The 18,522-nt window shown below is 51.4% G+C and overlaps 1 protein-coding gene across 6 annotated transcripts in view; it reads left to right on the top strand.

Moving 5' to 3' along the window:
• The window catches only part of Camta (Calmodulin-binding transcription activator), a 564,954-nt gene that overhangs the window by 352,602 nt on the left and 193,830 nt on the right, over window positions 1-18,522 (top strand). The gene's annotated exons all lie outside the window — the stretch shown is intronic.

The raw sequence follows: 18,522 nt of genomic DNA, 5'->3' as shown, positions 1-18,522 counted from the left end.
TTTGTTTGTTTGTTTGTTTGTTTGTTTGTTTGTCACGCTCACGTTTGAATTCATGTTGATAGCGTGTACATGCGTACGCAGCTGTCGCTGGAGGTGCATCTACTGTCCTGGGAGTGAAAATCGCAATCCGCCGAAAGCTGCTGAAATTGTCCTGGGCACAAACCTACAGGTTAAATCTAAGATAACCGCGCGAATAAGCCTAACTTGAGAACTGCGCTTTTCACTTTCATGTAACTCTATTACGAGAGAAGTACGCGTTCGCTTTACAGCGGCGGTCAGAAAAGGCACCGTGTCAGAGTAATAACATCCTTATCATGCACATCTGGCACGATGAATCTCAATTTCCAGTTTCCTCGACCGGTTTCGACCAGGGGACAGCGCTGAGAATTTTCACTACGTCGGCGACTGCAGTTTACATCAACACTTCGATTCCTCGCCTTCTCAGTATTTTCCTACCCTTCGTTCAATCCCCTGTTGGAATCGCACCGCTGGTACGAGTTGTTGGGGTCTCGGTGCTGACGCCCGTTATTGCCAATGGGTCGCAAGCCCCAAGGGTAGCGTTGGCCTGGCGGCCTGGGGCACTAGAAGCATCCGAAGGTCCCGGCAAAGCAAGAGACGACTGGTAACAGAACAACTTGTTTATTCTAACATAGCAAAAGAGCGGCCGGTCAGTTCGACCGAAGTGGAGAGACGGGAGAGCACGTAACTCAACAGTACAAATCGGAGCCTCTCCCCTGGCGTCCGGGGGCAGCTGCTCTTATACTCTCGGCGTCGCGGTCCAAAAGGGAAGGAGGGAAGGTCACGGGATGAAGGTCACGGGACGGCGCAGCAGGGGCCCACGACGGCGCGAGCGGTTGAGCCGAGAGACCTCCAGGCCCCTCATTCGGGGAACTCCGCTCCCCGGCTGCCGCGCTTTGACAAGCGAGGGCACACACACACACACGCACACACGAAGACACGTGGCACAGAAACACGCCTGGACACGCTTGGCGGGTAGGCGTTGCGGCGTCGTCGGACGGGCCAAAATGTCCGCCGCTTTGAACAAAGCCCCGGCGTCCGTTGCATCCGCGCCGGCATTACCGCGCGTTGTAGGCGAAACGTAACAGACCGCCCCGCCGGGGGAAGGAGATCCCGATGGTCAGGGGACTGCATCCGCTGTCCGGAGGGATGTCGCTCGATGATGCTCATAACCGTAGTCGGGCGTCCTTTGGCGTTTCTTGAGCGCAGCGCACAGAGAAGGCCTCGTTCTCACGTTCAGGTGCACACAGGACACTGCAAAGTGACTTCGGGAGAGTTGACATTTTTGTTCTCGTTTCCGGCAAGCGTTAGAACTACGCCGAAAGTCAACCGCTTAGTCAGCAAGCACGGCACAACCCTCACTAAGCCCTGCCAGGCTCTTTCCCCTTTTATACTGCTGCCTAGTTCCTTACAGTAGTTTAGCAGCACTCAGAACGCGTCCACAAATCGGAAAAATTGCACTAAAAAGCACATCATCACTTTGAAACACTACACAAAAGCAATAAGTTAAAAAAAATCCTGCCTCAGGAAAAAAAACATCAGTAACAAGCAATTTTGAGGCTGATTCCCACGTTAGGGGCTTCGACTTAAGCCATCGGCGTTACCGTTGAGACTCCCCTTTTTGTATCGCACCTCAAAGGAATATTGTTGCAAAGCGAGGCTCCAGCGCAGGAGGCGGCCATTTTTGGGAGAGATGGTCTGCAGCCATTGGAGAGGGCAGTGATCCGTTTCAATGATAAACCTCGAGCCGGCTAGGTAACATGACAATTTCTGAACGGCCCACACGATACACGCACACTCTTTCTCGGTGGCGCTATACGCCTGCTCACGACTGGTCAGCTTACGACTAGCATACAGGACGGGGTGTTCTACTTCTCCATTTTCCCGTTGGCACAGTACAACGCCCATGCCTCGCTCACTAGCATCACACTGAACAACGAACCCTTTTGTGTAGTCGGGCGATCGTAGCACAGGCTGGCTTGTTAGGGCGCTCTTTAGGGCGCTAAAAGCTCTTTCCTTCGTCTCATCCCAGACGACTGTTTGCGGCTCTGTCTTTCTTAGAGCATCCGTCAAGGGAGCCGCGATATCAGAGTACCTGGGGATGTACCTCTGATAGTAGCCGGCGACACCTAAGAACGACCGAATATCGGTCTTCGTGCGCGGTTGCGGGAAGTCTCGCACAGCGGCCACTTTTATTTCAGAGGGGCGGCGACGACCCCGACCAATCACGTGTCCGAGGTAGACAACCTCGGCCTGTGCTAACTGGCACTTGGGAGCCTTGACTGTCAAGCCCGCATCGCGCAGGCGGGTTAGCACTGCCCGCAAGTGCGCCATATGCTCAGGCCAGGATGCGGAGAATATCGCTACGTCGTCTAGATACGGTAAAGCGAATTCTTGCTGTCCCCGCAACACTTCATCCATGAGGCTTGAAAAGCAGTATGGCGCGTTCTTCAACCCAAAACTCAAAACTTTAGGACGGAATGTCCCCATTGGTGAAATGAACGCCGCATACCTACTAGCCTCTTCTGTAAGTGGAACCTGCCAATAACCCCTGACAAGATCTAGGGTGGAAATAAACTGAGCGCTACTCACTCTCTCAAGGCGCTCCTCGATGTTAGGGATCGGATAAATTTGATCCTTAGTGATGGAATTAAGCCTGCGGTAGTCGACGCAAGGACGAGGTTCCTTGCCCGGTACCTCAACTAAAATCAAAGGGGAGGTATAATCACTCTCACCCGCTTCAATAACACCGAGCTGTAGCATTTTCTTTACCTCAGCCTCCATAATATCGCTCTGGCGGGGTGACACCCGGTACGCCTTGGATCGTACTGGCTCTGGGGAGGTAAGTTCTATGTCATGAGTAAGGACAGAAGTCCTACCAGGCCTCTCAGAGAACAGACCTTGAAACTCTTGTAAGAGCTGGTGTAGTTCTGTTTTCTGCTCAGGCGACAGCGATGCTTTACTTATTAAGTCACTAATGACTTGATCGGCGTCTTTCCTGTTTGTCACTGAGCCTAGTCCCGGAAGCTCGACCGGAAGCTCTTCGGGCACGTTTACCATCATGCACACCACTGCTTCCCGTTGCTTATAGGGTTTGAGCAGATTACAGTGGTAAACTTGCTGTGCTTTCCGCTTTCCTGGCAGACTCACCACGTAGTTAACGTCCGACAGTTTTTGAACAATCCGTGCTGGGCCCTCCCACTGCACGTCGAGTTTGTTCTTTAGCGATGTGCGCAATATCATGACCTCATCGCCCACCTCAAAACGACGGGCCCTGGCTGTCCGATCATAATAAACCTTGGCCCTCTGCTGGGCCTCTGCCATTGCTTCACCTGACAACTCCTGTGCCCTTCTTAAGCGTTCGAGGAGCTTAAGCACGTACTCTACCACGACTGGGTCGTCGCCCCTGCCTTCCCATGATTCTCGAAGCATGCGAAGCGGAGATCGCAGCGAGCGACCGTACACCAGCTCAGCTGGCGAGAACCCCGTAGCCGCATGCGGTGCGGTTCTTAATGCAAACATCACTCCAGGCAGACACAGCTCCCAGTCAGTTTGATGTTCAAAACACAATGCTCTCAACACGCGCTTCATGACGGAGTGGAGCTTCTCAACGGAATTCGACTGGGGGTGGTGCACTGAGCTGTGTAACAGCCTTACCCCGCACCTTTCGAGAAAGGCTGTCGTCAAAGCGCTAGTAAACACTGTGCCCTGATCTGACTGGATTTCTGCAGGAAAACCAACTCGCGCAAATATGGACAGTAGTGCATTGACTATCTCAACTGAGCTGAGTTCTTTAAGCGGCACTGCTTCAGGGAACTTTGTCGCTGGGCAGATCACAGTCAAAATGTGTCGGTACCCCGTGGCTGTTACCGGCAGAGGTCCCACTGTATCAATAACGAGCCGTCTAAAAGGCTCCGTAATGATAGGTACCAACTTCAACGGCGCCCTCGATTTGTCCCCTGGCTTGCCCACCCGCTGACAGGTGTCGCATGTCTTCACAAAGTGGTCTGCGTCCCGAAAACACCCTGGCCAATAGTACTCCTGCAAGAGACGGTCCTTAGTTTTCTTAACTCCTAGGTGTCCGGACCACGAACCCCCATGCGACAAGCGCAACAGATCCTGACGATAGCATTGAGGCACGATCAGCTGATCGAACTCCACTCCTCTGCGGTCTAGATACTTCCGGTACAGGACCCCACCTCTTTCCACAAAGCGAGCATTTTTCTTGGCGATACCTTCCTTGATAATGCAGCGTATGTTTTCTAGGCTGCCATCCTTCTTTTGCTCGGCTATCAAAGCCGACCGGCTGACTTTTAGCAACCTGTTAAGTCCGTCTGACGTAGGCGCGATGAGCAAATCTGGAGACAGCTCTTCTAACTTTCCCGTGTCGGGAATTTCCTCTCCAGTATCTGCTGCCTTTAACGCTACAGGCTCAATTTTATTCTGTTCGGGCGTGCTCTGAATACCAGCTTGCTGCGCCTCTGACCCTTTTTCATCGTTCAACAACGTCGGCCCCGCAACTACCGCCTTTGCAGCGAGCTCCCGAACCTTCGATCTGATTAAGGCCTGAACGCTAGCCTCACCAAACAAAAGCCCCTTCTCGCGCAGGAGGTGATCGGACCTGTTCGAAAATAGGTACGGGTACTGGGGGGGCAGCATAGATGACACTGCGGCCTCCGTCTCAAGTGCTCCGAAAGGTCCTTCAATAAGCACTTTTGCTACCGGCAGACACACGCTATGAGCTTCCACTGCTTGCTTGATCCATGCGCACTCGCCCGTGAACATATCGGGTTCTACGTAAGAGGGGTGAACTACATCCATTGTAGCTGCGGAATCGCGAAGCACTCGGCACTCTTTCCCGTTCACGAGGAGGTCTCGCATGTAAGGCTCGAGAAGCTTCATGTTCTCGTCAGTGCTGCATATAGACAAAAACACGACTTGTGTTTTTGTTTCTGGACACTGCGCCGAAAAGTGACCCGGCTTCTGGCACGTATAACAAACGCGCGCTTGCCTCATCTCGAACCGCTTTCTGCGTTCGGCTTCGGTTGCCGCCGTCTCCTTACGTTCGGTCGGACTGCTTTCACTCGCATCCGCACTACGTGTATCCCCCTTTGCTCTCATGGGCGTGAACTTTGGCCTCTCAAACTTGGAGCCAAATTCACCCTTTTGACCGTCCTTAGCTCCACGAGCCCGACGCGTCACAAACTCCTCGGCTAACTCAGCGGCTCTAGCCACCGTACTAACGTCTGGCCTATCCAAGACCCAGTACCGCACGTTCTCAGGTAACCGACTATAAAACTGTTCTAGCCCGAAACACTGCAGAACTTTCTCGTGGTCACCAAACGCTTTCTCTTCTTTGAGCCACTCCTGCATGTTTGACATAAGCCTGTACGCAAACTCTGTATATGACTCACTTCTGCCTTTCTCATTTTCCCGAAACTTCCGACGGAACGCCTCCGCTGACAGCCGGTACTTTTTTAGCAGACTCGATTTCACTTTGTCGAAATCCTCTGCCTCCTCTCTCTCCAAGCGAGCGACTACGTCGGCCGCCTCGCCGGGTAACAAAGTGAGCAAGCGCTGTGGCCACGTTTCCCGAGAGAACCCCTGCTTTTCGCACGTTCGCTCAAAGTTAACCAGGAACAAACCAATGTCCTCTCCAAGCTTAAACAGCCGCATCAGGTCAGTCATTTTGAACAATACTCGTTCTCCTGCACCGTGTGCCTGACTTCCATTACGAGCGTGTTCCATCTCTAACTCGAGACGCTTCATTTCCAAAGCGTGTTGACGGTCGCGCTCTCTTTCTTTCTCTTGTTGCTCTCGTTCTATCTGTTCTTTACGTTCGCGCTCATCTTTCTCTTTCTGTTCTTTAAGTTCACGCTCCTGTCTTTCTTTTTGCTCTTTAAGTTCGCGCTCCTGTCTTTTTGCCGTCTCCCTCTCCTCAATGGTCTCAAGGCATTCCGACAGCTCGTCATCCTCAGCTTCTAACTCAAGAATAGCCCTTAGCAGTTCTGGTTTTCTGAGTTTGTCTGAGACATCCAGACCCAACTCTCTTGCAAGCTCCAGCAATTTCGGTTTGCGCAACGACTTCAAATCCATGGCTGCTCTGAATGCTGCTTTCTCTACTGCCTACTATTGTCTTGCCGCAAACTAACCCGGCAGCAACGACAACCACAATTACCAGCTCTGTTTCTAACACTAACAAAAGCCTGGCAAAACTCAGAAGAAGAAAGTCCCGCACTCACCAAACCTCGCAGCCAAGACTTCAGCGCAGTCGTTCCGCTGCAGGCAACCAGTCATCACACAGGGCTCGTTGCACTGCTCCCGGATGGTCGTTGTGCTGCTCAGCATACAGTCAACCGCATCTCTTCGCTGCTGGCCTCCGTTGTCGCGATCTCACCGCTGGCAACCAGATGTTGGAATCGCACCGCTGGTACGAGTTGTTGGGGTCTCGGTGCTGACGCCCGTTATTGCCAATGGGTCGCAAGCCCCAAGGGTAGCGTTGGCCTGGCGGCCTGGGGCACTAGAAGCATCCGAAGGTCCCGGCAAAGCAAGAGACGACTGGTAACAGAACAACTTGTTTATTCTAACATAGCAAAAGAGCGGCCGGTCAGTTCGACCGAAGTGGAGAGACGGGAGAGCACGTAACTCAACAGTACAAATCGGAGCCTCTCCCCTGGCGTCCGGGGGCAGCTGCTCTTATACTCTCGGCGTCGCGGTCCAAAAGGGAAGGAGGGAAGGTCACGGGATGAAGGTCACGGGACGGCGCAGCAGGGGCCCACGACGGCGCGAGCGGTTGAGCCGAGAGACCTCCAGGCCCCTCATTCGGGGAACTCCGCTCCCCGGCTGCCGCGCTTTGACAAGCGAGGGCACACACACACACACGCACACACGAAGACACGTGGCACAGAAACACGCCTGGACACGCTTGGCGGGTAGGCGTTGCGGCGTCGTCGGACGGGCCAAAATGTCCGCCGCTTTGAACAAAGCCCCGGCGTCCGTTGCATCCGCGCCGGCATTACCGCGCGTTGTAGGCGAAACGTAACACCCCTGTCCCAGTGCAGGGTAGCAATACGGGTTCAGTTCTGGTTAACTCCATGCCTTACATTTATACTTTGATCTCTCTCTCTATCTCTCTCTCTCTACAAACATCCTATTGTACGATGTAACCGGTGACTCTCCTGGACTCGCAAGCTATATCGTGTTTGTATACCATCTGCGTTGTTGCGGTTTTCTTCCCACAAGTGATTTTTTCTGATGACCTGCACCTACCCCTCCCCCCCCCTCCAAGCCATTTTTCTCTCTCTCTTTCTCTCGTTCTTCTACCTTTTAGACATTTTTTTTTTTTCGTCAGCAGAGGTTTAGTTGAGCAACTGTCCGCAAGTCCTGGGTGCCCTTGGCAGAATGCGTGCTACGAAAAGTTGGCCTAGTGCTGCGAAGCTGAACGCACGATCTGTGTTCGCATTAAGCGCCATGAATCTGGGAAACTTGCCGGCCTGATCGCGGTGTTGCGAAAATGTGTTTAATGACCCTAGCCTCCCCCCTTTTCCACATATATCTTCCCCGGAATTCAGCTGATGGCCCGAAGCGAATCACGCTTCTCGCATCGTTGCCCATTGTCGAAAGCTGCGGGCTCGCGAGTAAACTTCTTGCAAGGATCGCACTCCTTCTAGGTTATTTTGATGCCGCTTGAAGAGCTTAAGAAGATGGTACGCGTTGGTAAAAGAAACGTTAAACAGTTTTTTTACGAGGACGTTTAGCCGAACTTATGCAAAAACTATAAAAGCTATGCGATGCGGATTGTAGCAAAACGTTGTAAAAGCTAAAGGCGCCGGTGTTCTCTGAACATCGCTTTGGAAACTCTAAGCTAACAATCTAAAACAGAACAAAAGGGACACCGTGGCGCTCAAAGCATCGCGCGGTGTTTCTTTGGGCGAGGTTTCAAGACCAACGCTTTTCTTTTTCATCTAGCTCATTGACCTCAAGAAGTGATTGGTAAATTCATTTGAGATTTCCCTATGCGCATGTCGGCAGTGCGCAGACGTTGCGCCCAGATCATACTCACATGTAGTCTGCTTTCTGCAGACGACATGAGCAGACGACATCAGCTCGTTTTTCTATAGTTTAGTGAAACGTTGACTCAATTCGGATGGCACATTCTGAGAGTTCCTATATAAGTATGGCTAACTTGAGCCGGCGTGAAGTAATGATTCTATTCCAATTATTTTTCCTTATCGCGCTTCGTCAGTTGTCCAAGCGATGTTTCGCTCATGTTATCAACGAGATCGGCCGACGGTGAACGGTTGACGATAAAAAAGTATTGGAATCGAGCGAAAGGAATCGTTACAGTATTCACCATATTATGAAAACCAACCTCTCAATCGAAACAACAAGTTTCGATTGAGAAGCATTTAGTATGGGCACGGCCCATACCGAATGCTTCTTTCACAAGGTAGTAAAAAAGCGATAATGCTGTGAGCTGTTGTGAGGAGGTTGAAGGAGACGAGGAACATTTATTACACTGCAAGGATAATGATACTCACTGCAAGATGATTTCTGCAAAGATATATGTCCTGTATAGGAGGCCACTATCAGTAGATAAAATTCTGGGTACATCAGAACACCTGCAACACAGTCCAGCACGCGCATTAGTACACTTCTAGCAAGAATCGGGAATACCTAAAATGTTGCTGGATTTTGCCATTGTAACTCTGATCAGGACACAGTATTTTTCAAATTGACTCATTTTTTCAACATTTTCATACATACGTGTTTCCCGTATTCACTCGTATATTGTCGTGTTCCTGTGGTTATTCTGTTTGCGCGCGCTGTGTTTTCCACCTATCAGGACCGCTGTGTCCGCCAACATGAACACTCGAATGCTTGTAAAGGGCTCAGAAACAATTTGTTTGTTTGTGTGTGTGTGTGTGTGTGTGTGTGTGTGTGTGTGTGTGTGTGTGTGTGTGTGTGTGTGTGTGTGTGTGTGTGTGTGTGTGTGTGTGTGTGTGTGTGTGTGTGCGCGTGTGTGTGTGTGTGTGTGTGTGTGTGTGTGTGTGTGTGTGTGTGTGTGTGTGTGTGTGTGTGTGTGTGTGTGTGTGTGTGTGTGTGTGTGTGTGTGTGTGTGTGTGTGTGTGTGTGAACTTTAGAACTCCTGAGACTATAGCCATTTCTCTATACTTTGTGTTGCATCTTTTTCTTCTTTTGAGCTTATCTATCAGTCAAGAGAAGACGAGTTGCCGGCGCCGTCTAAGAGCCATCAATGCCTCCTTGCATTCAATTATGTACAATAATAAAAGAAAATACCGACCTTGTTTTGTTTCTGTGACATGTGTTACAGAATTGTTTCAGCATCGGGGCCCGTAGTTCTACATAGCCGCACGAAACGAGCTCGCACATGCGGAAAACGTCACGCGCCACAGCAATACACTGCTTGACATGGCTCTCGTCTTCTTTTTTATGTAACAAGCAATACCTTTCCGCGAAGAAATGCAGGGGTATCTGTGGTAGGAATCTGATTTGATGTCTCTATACTTAGCGGCCCTTCGAAGACGCCGAGACGTTGTGGCCTTCCGTTTGGCTGCCCCATATTGGCACGCAGGCGTCACTCGGCACACTTCTTTGCACCGGAGGGCGTGTTTGTTTGTGTGCGTGGGCCGTTTGCCGACGCGCCTAGGGCAAGAGGAGGCCCGGCTTGGCAGACGTGCCCACGCTGCCGCTTAGCCCCCCTAGGCAGCGCGAGCACTGCGTGGCCGGATCGAGCGCCGTGATGGATGGGCGACGTCGATTGCGTCTGGACGCCATAGCCTGGGGCGGGCACAAGGCCGCAGCGTCCACCAAAGACAAAAGCACGCATCGGCTCGGGAGAATACGTGGGGGGAACGCAGGGGCGGTGGCGAAGAAGGCTTTGGCGCGGCCACCTTTTTTCTCGTTTGTCTAGTTGGTCGTCTTTGGTTCCTTCTTCCCTAAGCTCCTTCGGACGAGCTTTAGTCCCGCCCGCGGGGGAATAAAGGGGAATTCCCGACGAGTAGAGGCCCCGACAGGAACAAGCGTTTGGCCTCGCAAAGCGAAGATGACGGGCGCTCTCGTGCTGGAAACAAGGGAGCCGTGAGGGAGTGTGGTGGAGGAGGGGGGGGGGGGGGGGGGGGCGCATGTGCGGGCTTTGGTTCTGCCGTGAGCAATGCTCTTTTGTTTACGAGCGCTGTTGCATCTGCTGGCAAAGAAGGAAGCGGCTTTGCGGAACTACAGGAGACGTACGCGAACGAAAAGCTAAAAGTCTGTTCTGTTCTCTTTTGCGCTGGTGGCGTAATCTCGGCAGGGCCAAAACTAAGATGGACGAACTCTGAAACTTGAGCCCTCGTTCTTCTTTCGTTAATTCCTTCCAGCGTCCGCGTCTTGTCGCTTCTTTTGCTTTATTATTTTCCTATATCGCACGCACGCATCATTTTTGAACTTACCATCGTGTCAGAGTATCAGCTCCGTCTTCTTAACGTCAATGTCGTCTATGAGAAAAAATGCGAGTTAGATGTCCCAGGGAGTGATGAAAAATAAGGACGGTGCCAAGGCGCGTTGAACCGTGTGTCGCGATTAGGATGAAATACACAATATTCTGCAAGAACGTGGTATAGTGTGGTCCAGTAATGCGAAACGTAAGCAGAACACCACCGCCTGCTTGAACCGTAGAATAATATGACATCACTCGAAGCGTTATGTGCTGGTATAACATTACTGTACGTTGCAATGGTGCAACTGTAGTATTGCCCAAGTGCTCACTTTCATTTGAACTGTCCTTCTGCGGGTGTTCTTACTTACTTTTTCATTGTTTTCATAGTTAGTTGGTTGGTTGTTGGTTGGTTGGTTGATTGATTAGTTAGTTAGTTAGTTAGTTAGTTAGTTAGTTAGTTAGTTAGCTTAGTTAGTTAGTTAGTTAGTTAGTTAGTTAGTTAGTTAGTTCGTTAGTTAGTTAGTTAGTTAGTTAGTTAGTTAGTTAGTTAGTTAGTTAGTTAGTTAGTTAGTTAGTTAGTTAGTTAGTTAGTTAGTTAGTTAGTTAGTTAGTTAGTTAGTTAGTTAGTTAGTTAGTTAGTTAGTTAGTTAGTTAGTTAGTTAGTTAGTTAGTTAGTTAGTTAGTTAGTTAGTTAGTTAGTTAGTTAGTTAGTTAGTTAGTTAGTTAGTTAGTTAGTTAGTTAGTTAGTTAGTTAGTCTTGCACAACTCCCAGTCACATAGTTCTGTCTTCCCCGCTCCTCTGATAAGCAGGCAGCCACTCGAACGAAAAAGCGACTGGACAATCGAATCATTCGTGTTACCGTTACCCCAGAGAAAGAGTGAAAAAAATAAACGGCGTATTAAACCAAGAAAGGAAGTGTCTTTATCGAGGCAACTAAGAAATAAAAATAAGAAGACAGTGAAGAACAGGCGTGACCGTACAAAATAAAAATAAGAAAGGAGAAAGTATGTGCGACGAAAGCCCTGAAAGTACATAAAACTCATGACAGCGCTTATACGCGGCCGACCCGCTTCGAAGCCACCTCTGATCGATGCCGTGGCTTATAAGACCGAGCAGCGCAGTCCGGTGAGCGGCACAAAAGACGCGAGTTTGTTTGATTTTATCTCTTTCTTTCTCTTTCTCTCTCTCGGAATGCCGAAGCTCACGACGTGACGCTTCGGTATTAGCCTTAAGGGTTGCTCCCGGCGTCTATTTCGCGGCTTTCCCATGTTGCTTGCTCTATCCCTTGCTGTTTTCTATTTAGCTGCACTCGTGTCTCCCCCCCACCTCCCCCCCAAAAAAAGTTTTGCGCTGGAGAACTCTTCGCGTGAACGTGTGCCTGCGCCTGCTGAGTGTGCTGCGGCGGTTGAGGAGGCCGATTGAGTTCACGTAATGCAATGCTGCTTCCCCCGCATTTTAAATGCACTTAGCGTTGAGCGCATCCGTCCTGTATTTGTAAAGCTTTCGACATCGGGGGTTTGGAAGCGAGATTGCTGTATAAATAGAAGAGAGGAGAAAGAGAGATAGCACTAGTGGCAGGGAGGTTACTCAGAAACATCGAATCTTTCTTCGCGGCAACTCACGGTCCCGATATATAATTTTCTCCTCCCTCAAATATACCTTTTTTATCCTTACTGTATGTCTTTCCGGCGCAGAAAGCACGCAGCAACGAAAAGGGGCAACCTAAAGGCCCTGAGAGTGGCTTTGAAGAAGCAGCAAGTGGATGAAAATGCGCGCAAGAAGAATGCGCTGCATGCTAAGTATATACGAGCGGCCATTAATTTTTTGGGAGGCACGATGCGCTTCTGCGAATTGCTTCATTCTTAGGACACTCCGTGAGAGATGGCAAGATCTGAGAGCTGGAGAGCTTTACGTATAGGCCGCACGTTTGGCGTCAATTGCTCTATACATGAAAAAGACGGGGTATGAAATTATTCGTACGTGCACAACGCACTCGCGCACAACGTACACGCTCGCGCGTGGTTAGGTTAGGTTAGGTTAGGTTAGGTTAGGTTAGGTTAGGTTAGGTTAGGTCATCTGGGACACGCCCGTGTCCCAGACGATTAAAAGCGCCAGCGCGTGCGCGTAGCACTGGCTCAGATTTTCGCCATATCCTCCGCGGTGGCGCTGTTTGTCTATGCTGCTTTCTCCGATGTACCTCTAAAGCGCTGTGCGCCGAGTATTCTTTGCCCAGGGGCCTATTTTTGATGGATTCATTTCATTTACTTCTAATAGCCTTGTTTGTAGTCACTCGTTCTCTCGGCTACATGCTGCAAAAAAATAAGAATAGTAATAATAACACTGTGCGCAGCAAACACGACCTGCGTACAACGAAGTTATCCTCCACGCTCACCAGCTAGGCGTCGCTAACACGCGGTTCATTCTCTGCGGCGGGTAAACTTTCCCGCAGGGCTGTGAGCCCCGTGAATTGGTTGTAATGTAAGGCAAGAAGAAAAAAAAACGTATGCATAAGCGTTGGAAACCCCGTTGCAAAAATAAATGCAGCGTCGTTGACTGAAAACTCGCAAAGGCGATCTGTGTACCCGTCACACTTGTTCCGTTCGGTGATGAACAAACAAACTACGAGCAGGCCTGCACATGCATTCAGCGGGCCCGCGGCCCGTACACGTAATGGCCACCGCTTCATAAGCGAACGCTTCCCAGCCGCCCCTTCTGTCCCTGCTCCCTCCCAAGTTTGTCACTATGCGCGTTTGCGCGCGTATATGCATGCGTTTCGTGGACGCGGGAGCGCATTTGCTGGAAGAAAAAAAAAAAGCTACACGCTCGTCGCAGCCGCCCGCACGGGTACCGCGCGCGACCGAAACCATAGTGGGGGTTATGCCGGCCTGCCTGCTTCCGTGCCTCGCTGCTATATCAGCGAGCCGGCGTTGTAGTGCATTGGCTGCCCGTAAGCCTCGGTAACGGGGCTGGGCGGCGTGCGCTCGGCTGGCGGACTCCTTCTCAGTAGCACCTCCTCCCCCCCCCTCTTCCTGCTTACGAAGCCAATTACCGGTCGGCTCGCTGTTTCGGTAATTCTCCCGGACCGTCATTAATAGCCTTTCCTGCCACAGCACCCGTCTTACAGCTTCCCCGAGCCTGAGCCGCCCCCGAGTGACGGCCCTGCGTATGACACCGAGCGTGCCGTGGACGGCCATGACGACGGTGCTGCCGAGCCGGGCCGGCTGTCGCGGCTATAAAGTGCGCGGCCGGATGGCTCTCTCTCTCTCTCAGCTCGCTCATATCCTTGCGCGGATGGGCAGCGTCGTATAGCGCAATTGCCATGCAGTGGTATGGGCGAGCGTGGGAGCTGGATGGGCGCGATTGTCTTTGGCTCGCTGCCATAGCGGCGAATTAGGACACCGTCGGTCGGCGCGCCCACCGCCTCTGTCTTAACTCTCACTTTGCGTTGTTTTCGGTCGCTTCCGTGCGCTCGTTGTTTTGGCCCCGTACGTCCTCTTGCCGTCTCTCTCTCTCTCTCTCTCTCTCTCTCTCTCTCTCTCTCTCTCTTGTCTGAGGTTGCTGGAACTGGTCGTTCCAAACTTTCTCGGGGTCATTTCGCGCGCTATACCGCGCTGATGTAAAATGACGCTGCCTCTTTCTTTTTCTTTCTTTTTTTCTTTTTTGTTCCGTATTTATCGAGTGCTTCGTAATCGCGCCAAGGCACGACCTTCTCTTTTTTGTCAAGGAGCCGGGAGGCGGGGGGGGGGGGGGGGTGTCTAGTAGTTTCATGCCGTCTTTCTCTCTAAGTGTGTTGGCAGCCTTAAGCACTGAACATGACGGTGTCTCCTTTTTATCTCCTAGATATTGGCGTTGTTTAGACCCCCCTCCCTCTCTCCTTTCTTTCTTTTAATTGTCATCGTTGTGGCTGAAAACTTGTTCATTCTTTCGTCAAATGTTAGTACGTCTTTATTTGAGGCGTGGGCCGTCTTTGTGTAGATGCGAGTCATTACGCATATATTTCCGCCAAATGGCTTTCTTTGCATTTTTTTCTACCATAACGCTTTTGCCGCTGAGTATCGTTGATTGAGCGTAGCGACGCCATTTGTTATGCGCAAGCATGTGATGTCTTGCATTAAAGACGAAATTCGAGGATTTGTCATACAACGCTGACATTTGGCCAATGCGTTGATCATTAGCAGTGTTTTCAAAGGGACTGGTCGCTTCATCATTGGAATGAAACAGAAACAGCGCGACGCAGGGCGAGCGAGTAAAGAGCACAGGACTGAGCGCTGACTATAGCAACCAAATGCTGTATTTGCAGAAGCTCCACATAAAGACATAATTGAAGATCTCGGTAGTGACCACATGATCATAGAAACACGAATTCCTCAGGCGGGTACACCCCCTTTTCCTAAGCTATTCAAATGGACGGACTGGGACAAATTCCGAAAGCAGCGAGCTGAACAGAGAGGTGAGGAGAACATCGATGACATCGAGGCATGGATGGAGACGCTCAACGACGACATGAACAAGGCGACGCAGACGCTCGCACCCGAGGTCCAGGTTGACAAGATCGACAGCCGATTGCGTCGGCAAGGTGATGGAGCACGCGTTCCTCTCCCGCATCAACCACCACCTCGAGGACACTGGAGCCTACCCACCCACTATGGTGGGCTTCCGGTCACACCTCTCCACTCAAGACGTCATGCTCCAGCTCTACCACCAGATTATCAATGACCCAACTAGTGGCAATCGGGCCATCCTCGGCCTAGATTTGGAAAAGGCATTTGACAATGTAGCACACGCAGCAATCCTGAGCCGCATAAACAAGCTCAACTTGGGTGAGCGAAGCTACAACTACGTCAGAGACTTCCTCTCGCGCCGCACAGTCACCCTCGCGGTCGGCAGCATGACATCCGACGAACATACACTAGGAAGCACCGGCACTCCTCAAGGATCGGTCATATCCCCGCTCCTTTTCAACCTCGTGATGCTAGGTCTCCCGGCCTACCTCGACGAGATCGATGGCCTCCATCACGCCTTGTACGCAGATGACATCACCCTGTGGGTCAACAAGGGCAGTGACGGTCAGATAGAATGCACCTTACAAGCAGCGGTATCTGCAGTCGAAACCTACCTCCAAGACACAGGTCTCCGACTATCTCCACTGAAATCGGAGCTGCTCGTCTACCGCTCGCGCCGCCGGCCCAAGCCTACAGCCGAATCGCGCCAATGTGACGACATAATCCTCTATACGCAAGACGGCTCCTGCATTCCCCGAGTCCCGAAGATACGCATCCTAGGCATGCATATAACAGCCAACGGGTCAAACATAGAAGCTATCCGCAAAATCGAAGGCAAGGTTACAGCGGCTACCCGCCTGATCAAACGCATTACAAACAAGCACACGGGCATGAAGGAGGACAGTGTCATGCGCCTCATACACTCTTTCGCAATCAGTCACATCACTTATGTGGCTGCCTTCCACAACTGGAATGTCACTGATAGGGAGAAAATCAACACCCTTATACGCAAGACTTACAAGATCGCCCTTGGCCTACCGGAGTCCACAAGCACTGCTCGTCTGCTACAGCTGGGGGTATACAACACGCTTGAGGAAATCGTGGATGCGCAAAGAACCTCTCAACTCGAACGCATGTCTCTGACAGCCACGGGCCGGTACATCCTGCAGAAACTCGGCTTCAACTACCATGTCCAACACGGTCAGAAACAGGTCATTCCACCTGACCTCAGCGACACGCTGATTGTCGCCCCTATACCTCGAAACATGCACCCCGAATATAATCGGGGCCGACGCCAGGCCCGTGCCAAGGCACTGCTGCGCTCCTTGGGTGGAAAGAGGACTACGCGCTTTGTAGACGCCGCAGAATACACACGAGAACACCGATTCACGGCGGTAGTCGTAGACGTTAGCTCCCGGCTTACGCACGCGTGTAGTCTCGCAACGGAATACCCCGAAACAGCAGAAGAGGTAGCGATTGCGCTTGCGCTTACCGACCCCCTCTGCGAGGTAGTTTTTAGCGACTCACAATCCGCAGTTCGCAACTACGCGCGGGGGCGCATTTCCTCAGAAGCTCTCCAGATTCTAAGGAAAGCTGGTCGACAGCACTTCGATAACACCGCCATCATATGGTTTCCAGCGCACGTCGCCACCCCCACCGATGAGGGCCTCATTAACTTGAACGAGGTAGCACACCGCTTTGCGCGAGAACTGACCCGCCGCGCAGAATCGGAGACCGCCTCTTCGAGTTCGGAACTGCTGGCTCAAAACACGCGAGAACGCCTGGTCAGGTACAGTGACATCACCAAGCACTACCAGCTAGGCAGGCGGTTGCTGCCCCCACCTCACCCCATGCTGAAACGTCGCCAGGCAGTCATCTGGCGACAATTGCAAACACAAACATTCCCCAGTCCGGTGCGATTGCAGCACATTTTCCCCGCGCAATACCCGACTGCTCTTTGCAAACTATGTCAGGACACTAGAGCGACGCTGTCACACATGTTGTGGGAGTGTCGGGTTGCATCAGCTACAATGGCAGTAGCTCCGGAGGCTCTTGCGTCGAAGTGGGCCGCCGCTCTGCGCAGCTCCAACCTCAAGACACAAGAGTGGGCTGTCCAGCAAGCCCGAGAGGCGGCGACGAGGCAAGGCCTCGAAGTCCCCTCATGGGAGACCTGAGCCCGGGTCGTCAAATTTGCCGGATTCAGAATAAAGTTGTTTCCATCCATCCATCCAAGGTGACATAAAAGAAGGAAAAAGAAGAATAAGCGTTAGCCACGAAGGTAATCCAGTTCTTTTGTTGTTAGCGTGGAAGACGCAGAACTGACGCGCGCGTCGCCACTTGTGAATACGCAAAATGCCTCAAAGATTCCCCGCGCGCGATGTTCACTATACCTTCCAATTATTTCGCACTGCTTAAAGATCGGCGTGCAAGCACACGTGTTACAGCGGGCAGCCAGATGGCTGCACGGGTTTCCTTTTAGTGAAGTGACATGCTCGCGCAGGGGATCATTAGAGAGCTTTAGTTTAGGGAACGCAAGCGGCGTGCGTATTCAAGAACTAGGGGCGACGGTACTGCGCATGCGCAGACCCGGACATAGGGGCCTGCGCATGCGCAGTACTGTGGCCCCTAGTTCTTGCGTACTCAAGCCGCTTGCGTCCCCTTTACGCGTGCGTTGCACTACCATTTGTGCTTCGGCGACTGCTATCAATCCGTCCACCAACTTGGGTGTTTCTGTGGAAGATGCTTTTTTTTTTTCTTTGCCGGATGGTGTCACGTAGCACGTGAACTTAGGAGAGCAGGCATATGGCTAATAAAACACTCGTGTGCTACCTAATGGCATCAAGGCTGCCAAATTCGAGGCTCTCGATCCTATGAATGAAAAAGAGAAGAAGGGGAACCGAGGGGCTCTGTTTTTGTTAGTGATGCTCATGTAAAGCCAACTGTCACTGAAGCCAAGGAAAGCATAGGGTAAATTAGCTGTCGTTGAAATTGTAATGTAGAAACGCATAGCCGTTCGCCGCAAGTGCTTCCTGGTAAACATTACCGTTGCATAATAAGCTGCAATCACCCGGAAGCGTCAACTGTGTGGCCGGTCTATATATAGTACCGCGCGTCGGGGCGCTGCCAGTCGCTGCGGTGGTGATTTCAGTGAGTTCTGTCACGCGCTCCGATCGATGAACCTTCGACTTCAACTTCTCGGTCAGTAGCTACGCCCGGCTCCTTTGCACGACCACGCAAGTACGCGAACGAGGCCGAGGCGTCATCGGGAAGACGCGGCCATGCTTTCGCGTTCGTCCACATGTGGATACCTAAGTGCCTTCGATTTTTATGGTTTCCATCGTTGGGGCTTGTGTCTCGAGACTGATCGAATGTAGCGACACTTGACTGGTTTAAGTGCAAAAACACTCGGTATTAAACAAAAATGCATCTTAGTGGTTATTCAGGCAACTCGTAGAAAAACAAATTACGTGCTGCTTCAGCGTGTTCCAATTCGTACAGCTCTGTCTCTCTGGATGTGTGGTGTTTGCATGGCTGTTAATAATAATAATAATAATAATAATAAT

Source organism: Dermacentor andersoni, chromosome 3, assembly GCF_023375885.2.
Source record: "Dermacentor andersoni chromosome 3, qqDerAnde1_hic_scaffold, whole genome shotgun sequence".
Lineage (NCBI taxonomy): Eukaryota > Metazoa > Arthropoda > Arachnida > Ixodida > Ixodidae > Dermacentor > Dermacentor andersoni.
This window is presented reverse-complemented; position numbering and strand designations above follow the sequence as displayed.